Below are 7,180 nucleotides of genomic sequence, written 5' to 3'. Positions count from 1 at the left end.
GGAAGATATCAGGAACTCACACATTAGTGTAGTGGAAGATATCAGGAACTCACACATTAGTGTAGTGGAAGACATACAGATAATCTAAAGATAAACCTGTATATTGTCAGTGTGACTAATGATGAGTCGCAAATAATGTTAGTCTTGAACTTGAAGGGAAATATTTATCAAGTTTATTATGAAACGTATCTATAATGCTGCTTCCAACCACTCTAACTGGTACATTATTCCATGTTAACAATCATATTGAAGATAAAATACTTCACCTCATCTGAGGTCAAACGTTTGCCCACCAGTTTGTGTTCATTACTACGAGTGACATCAGATGTGACGTCATTAGTAGATAGATATCTATACCTCATAGTGATTTTTGTTGGTAATACAGACAGTTAGTTTCGCTCTATTTCCAATGAACGTAACTTTAAAGTAAAGTACACACGGTAAAAAGTATCTTCCCGGATGTGTCCGATGAATTTAGAAATGATCAATACGACTCGTGTTGTCTGGGTAGGGTTGGTGAGTGTGAATGTGGACATGTTTCCTCATAATTATGGCAACTCATCTTTATCGTTAATTCCATCGAAATATGAAATCAATATACAATTCAATATTACAATTTGTCCCAGCATTGGCACGGGGTCTTATCATACGATCATGATGAAATTGGTTCATAGTTAGACCTGCCAAGTCTCCTCAAATATGGAATGTTTCTAATTGTTGGATTCACCAGGTCTCCATATGACTGGTCTGTACCATGACAGGTCGCTAGGTCTATGCTTGGTACGGGCCCTCACCTCAACCCGGCTCTTTATCTGATCTTGACTAACAGGTAGTTTGTTGTTAGGGAGGCTGGCTGCCTGGCTGGCACAGGGCTTTACAATATGACGGATCTCTTTGTACCAGGTAAACATACATGTGTATTATTGGAGTGATCAGAATATCTCCTTTATGACCAAACAATTTAATGGTAGTATTTCGTATAGGGTCAATGTAATGTTGGTATATTTGAAAACATATGAACAGTCATAAAGCCTGAATCCATAGTATATGTCAAACATTAAAGTTATATACATGTTGACTTTTATCATTACCAGTACAACATTGGTGAACTAATGGTCTTCAACCGGTATGCACAACCTCAACAATCAGGAGTTGTTCATTATTTCTGTTATAAAGACTCAGGTACGTCATCCAAGGTACCGATTAGTATTTTCTTTAGAAGGATCACTTAAACTTGGAGTTAAAAGATGATAAACTAAGAACCATATGTATATATCTAAACGTGTGGATATAGGTATATGCATCTAGTTGCGTCAGACGAATGTGTTATATATTTAAGAATGTTACCGAGAACTTGAAGAATAAAGTACAAATATTATGGCTGATGTGATGAATGATTTATTAAGAATATGTAGTGTGATGCATTTAAATGTTTGTTAAGAACCAAGGCCTTTTAGCCAGTAAAGATGATAAGAAATTGAAAAAGGTGTTGAAAGCATAATAATCATAAGCCCCAGAATATATTATCCTCTGGATATCTAAAATAAAATCCAACGCAAAATAACTAGGTTAAGACAGTATTCACTCAGCATTTAAGAAAATATGTACTTTGACTCTCCTTATCTCCTATCATCATTTCTTATGTTTACTTCCAACAAATGTCTTGTATATCATATAAAAATTTGTTATAGGTATTAGGTGAATATTGTCCAGCGACGCGTTGTATAACTCTCTGTTGTCAAAGTTCACCGGTGGAGTAGATCATATATTACAAAGCTGTGTCTATCCACACAGATGTTACACGTCCCAGGTTAAGATATTTCCTTGATATGGCGTTTATCTAACATAGATATGTCTTCTATAAAGATCTGTAAACACGTTCTCCTGCGGGTCGATACCTAACGCTTTCGTATTAATCATTTGTAAGTGACCAAGCATTACAAAGCTGTGTCACTTCCCACACTCGGTTTCATTAATCATTCAAACTATATTTGTTTCATCATTGATTTGATCCTTACATTAGATATTTATGTTTGTAATTTTCTTGATCATATCATTAGTCAGTTGAAGTGCACAATACGCTTGTCAACCTGGCCAGTCTACTGTTTTGGTCATGAGATATTATTCACAAGGTGTAACAGGACTCCATCCGTCAGCTGTGTCACCACCAGTGACAAGTCATCCTTAGCAAGGCTGTGTCATCCACAAAGGACGGAGAGAAATAGTACAGTCTCGTCGGAAATGTTCTTGCTTAAAGATGTCTACCTTCCCCTGCTCCTGTGTAGAGTGCAGCAGCCACGAAGGTGTAGGAGCGCCATCAAAGGTGTGCTGGTGATGTGTGGTAATAATAATAATACTGTTCACACCATCAACAACAACCATTTCTCAGGTTTGTCTGTCCTACTTGTCGTCGCTGCACGTAACTCTGTCATTGCATATGTCTTCCTTGAACGTACATCTTCCTATATTTCACTGTCCCAACTATTTAGACAATAATACGTTGAAAGGATTGTTAGGTGACTTTAAAGTGAAACATATAAAGGATTAGTGACCTAATGACCTTCTATAGGTCGCTGTCCGTTAGAATGCACCATTCGTCTTACGAACAGGGTGAGAGCGTGTACGGTCTCAGAATCATCTTGAACCCCTGGGAAAACTGTTCAAGATGATTCGATTGATGGTTATAACATGACACTAACTGCAGGTATGACCCTTGCAATCAACAGGGGTGAAAACCTTACTTATATGGGCCAAGTATTTAGTGAGCGTGTGTATGACCTTACAAATATCTTCAACACGTGAAGGTGTTCAAGTATTTTTGGTTGAGGATCATGACTAACTTGTTGACTTTATTAACCCTGGCAGTCGATGAGCCACAAGCCCAAATAACCAACCAACCTGGCGATTATTTTAGATGTCTTGCTTGAGTGACAATGTAGCACCTGGGTTGAGCCCAAGGACTTGTTACCCTCCTCCTTTCAGTCTGTTTTTCTCTCTCTTCTTCACAACACTTCCGAGAACCCTCCAGCAAACTCCACCACACTCCCCTTCCTGCCAAACCCTTCCCTCTACGTCGTCAGTAATCAAGACAGACATTCATAGTTTTATATGCAGCTACCTGCTGGACCTGGACGATCATTTTATGTTAACGTATTCACATTCTGGCTTCATGACCACAAGCTGATAGCCCTTAAATCCAACAACATATATACATCCTGTTATACAACTGATGTTACTGTCTGACGTATGTATGGTGCGGCTTGATGACCTTACCTGCTGATGGTCATTAAGTCAAACATGTTATCATGTTGCAAATATCGTGATTTGTATGTTTTGTTGTGTGGCACAGTTTCTGGTGTAGATATCTTTAATAACCTTTACCGGTTACTATCCAGTATAGTGAACGATAGACAGACTTACGTGTTACAGACTCCGTATGATAAACACCTGACGAATCTCGAAACAACAAATTATTTGTTGGGTAAGATCAGAGAACGAGTCGTCCAGTGGCAGAACATAAAACTACAACATGTAACAACAACAACAACAACAACAACAACAAGAAACAACTGTTATGTGAAGATCTAGTTATTCAAAGTGAGATGATCACAAGGAAGTTAGAGATATAGAAGAGTAGGAGTGAGGTATAACCTGGAGGCCCACCGTGGCTGGTGCTATATAGAGCAGTGAGGGATAACACCATATCTTAACCCCTGGTGATGTGTGAGCTTATAAACACTGGTGGTATTTATGGCGGCCACCAGGAAGTAATGTTCACCAGGTATTGTTCTGCTCTACACTGATCCAACAACTACAAGGATAATGTTGTTATAACCTTCTTGATCATGCTGGTTATAGAAGCATTATAGATACATGTTGGTGACACAAGGATAATGTTGTTATAACCTTCTTGATCATGCTGGTTATAGAAGCATTATAGGTACATGTTGGTGACACAAGGATAATGTTGTTATAACCTTCTTGATCATGCTGGTTATAGAAGCATTATAGATACATGTTGGTGACACATCATAATGATGGTCTCGACTGGTGTCCACATAACCACAGTACTTTACTACAGTACATACAGTAATATCAGTCGTAACAACACTATGTATGTAGTCGTGATTACCGTAACATGTGAGTGGCAAGATTGGATGACGTACGTAACAGTATCAGACTTCATCATTCTCAATAGTTTAGGTGAATCATTTAATATTTGACGTTGATTCGTGTTTTATCAGATGATGAAATGATGGTTGGCCTAATGACCTTCACAAGTCAATGGTTATTAAATCCAACACAGCAACCAACCACTCAGGATGACCAGGAGGGAGCCACCTGGTGCAGACCAAGTGTACCAGCCTGGTGGAGAGGATCAACTGCTCCACCTCAGGATAAGAGCTGCTCAAGTTCTGTAGTGAGGGACACTCCAAGTGGCATGTGAAACTACCAGTCTTAGTTATAAACTACCGCCCGGCTGGCCGGTGGGTGGCTGTGGCCAACATGAACCCAGGGGCTACACACACCGCCCACTGACCTGACCACCGGCCGGTGGGTGTGGCCAACTTGAACCCAGGGGCTACACACACACACCGCCCACTGACCTGACCACCACCACTGTGACCTGACCACGTGTGGCATGTAGCTCATCCTTGGACAACATTAATCAAATACCTAGACAGAATTTTTATGTTAGATAAGACATTTCTTGATAGTAAACATAAGAAATGATGACGAAAGATAAGGGACGCTATTAGAGGTAAATATTTTGTTAAAACATGAAATACTCTTCCTCAAACTAGCTCCCTGTACTGTATTTTCTTTTACAGACCCAGAGGAAAATATATTCTGTGGTTGATCGATATAAATGTTTATGTTTAACAGGTTATCTATTTCTGATAGTATTTCACTGATTCAGGTTTAAAGACCTTAGTTCTGAACAACCATTATAATGCAACACAATACATTTTTTTTATTATTATTATACTTTGTCGCTGTCTCCCGCGTTTGCGAGGTAGCGCAAGGAAACAGACGAAAGAAATGGCCCCCCCCCCCATACACATGTATATACATACGTCCACACACGCAAATATACATACCTACACAGCTATCCATGGTTTACCCCAGACGCTTCACATGCCTTGATTCAATCCACTGACAGCACGTCAACCCCGGTATACCACATCGCTCCAATTCACTCTATTCCTTGCCCTCCTTTCACCCTCCTGCATGTTCAGGCCCCGATCACACAAAATCTTTTTCACTCCATCTTTCCACCTCCAATTTGGTCTCCCTCTTCTCCTCGTTCCCTCCACCTCCGACACATATATCCTCTTGGTCAATCTTTCCTCACTCATTCTCTCCATGTGCCCAAACCACTTCAAAACACCCTCTTCTGCTCTCTCAACCACGCTCTTTTTATTTCCACACATCTCTCTTACCCTTACGTTACTCACTCGATCAAACCACCTCACACCACACATTGTCCTCAAACATCTCATTTCCAGCACATCCATCCTCCTGCGCACAACTCTATCCATAGCCCACGCCTCGCAACCATACAACATTGTTGGAACCACTATTCCTTCAAACATACCCATTTTCGCTTTCCGAGATAATGTTCTCGACTTCCACACATTCTTCAAGGCCCCCAGAATTTTCGCCCCCTCCCCCACCCTATGATCCACTTTCGCTTCCATGGTTCCATCCGCTGACAGATCCACTCCCAGATATCTAAAACACTTCACTTCCTCCAGTTTTTCTCCATTCAAACTCACCTCCCAATTGACTTGACCCTCAACCCTACTGTACCTAATAACCTTGCTCTTATTCACATTTACTCTTAACTTTCTTCTTCCACACACTTTACCAAACTCAGTCACCAGCTTCTGCAGTTTCTCACATGAATCAGCCACCAGCGCTGTATCATCAGCGAACAACAACTGACTCACTTCCCAAGCTCTCTCATCCCCAACTGACTTCATACTTGCCCCTCTTTCCAAAACTCTTGCATTTACCTCCCTAACAACCCCATCCATAAACAAATTAAACAACCATGGAGACATCACACACCCCTGCCGCAAACCTACATTCACTGAGAACCAATCACTTTCCTCTCTTCCTACACGTACACATGCCTTACATCCTCGATAAAAACTTTTCACTGCTTCTAACAACTTTCCTCCCACACCATATATTCTTAATACCTTCCACAGAGCATCTCTATCAACTCTATCATATGCCTTCTCCAGATCCATAAATGCTACATACAAATCCATTTGCTTTTCTAAGTATTTCTCACATACATTTTTCAAAGCAAACACCTGATCTACACATCCTCTACCACTTCTGAAACCACACTGCTCTTCCCCAATCTGATGCTCTGTACATGCCTTCACCCTCTCAATCAATACCCTACCATATAATTTACCAGGAATACTCAACAAACTTATACCTCTGTAATTTGAGCACTCACTCTTATCCCCTTTGCCTTTGTACAATGGCACTATGCACGCATTCCGCCAATCCTCAGGCACCTCACCATGAGTCATACATACATTAAATAACCTTACCAACCAGTCAACAATACAGTCACCCCCTTTTTTAATAAATTCCACTGCAATACCATCCAAACCTGCTGCCTTGCCGGCTTTCATCTTCCGCAAAGCTTTCACTACCTCTTCTCTGTTTACCAAATCATTTTCCCTAACCCTCTCACTTTGCACACTACCTCGACCAAAACACCCTATATCTGCCACTCTATCATCAAACACATTCAACAAACCTTCAAAATACTCACTCCATCTCCTTCTCACATCACCACTACATATACATATATATCATAAACAAATCATTTATCACAATAACCATTGTGTTTGTACCAGATTCTTTACGTTCTCAATCACGTTTGTTAATATATAAGGAATTTTTCCGCCACATTTCAATACATAACATATATCTACACGTGTGGAAATATATGTATATGTTTTTAAAAATTTTTCTTTGGCTTTTATAATTAAGGTGTAAGATATCCATCTGAAGAAAATACTAGATAATATTATAGGTTATGTGTGTGTGTGTGTGTGTGTGTGTGTGTGTGTGTGTGTGTGTGTGTGTGTGTGTGTGTGTGTGTGTGTGTGTGCGTGTGAGTGCACACAGGAGTTAAAACGTATTTTAC

Source organism: Panulirus ornatus, chromosome 42 (genome assembly GCF_036320965.1).
Source record: "Panulirus ornatus isolate Po-2019 chromosome 42, ASM3632096v1, whole genome shotgun sequence".
Taxonomy (NCBI): domain Eukaryota; kingdom Metazoa; phylum Arthropoda; class Malacostraca; order Decapoda; family Palinuridae; genus Panulirus; species Panulirus ornatus.
Note: the sequence above shows the minus strand (reverse complement) of the source record.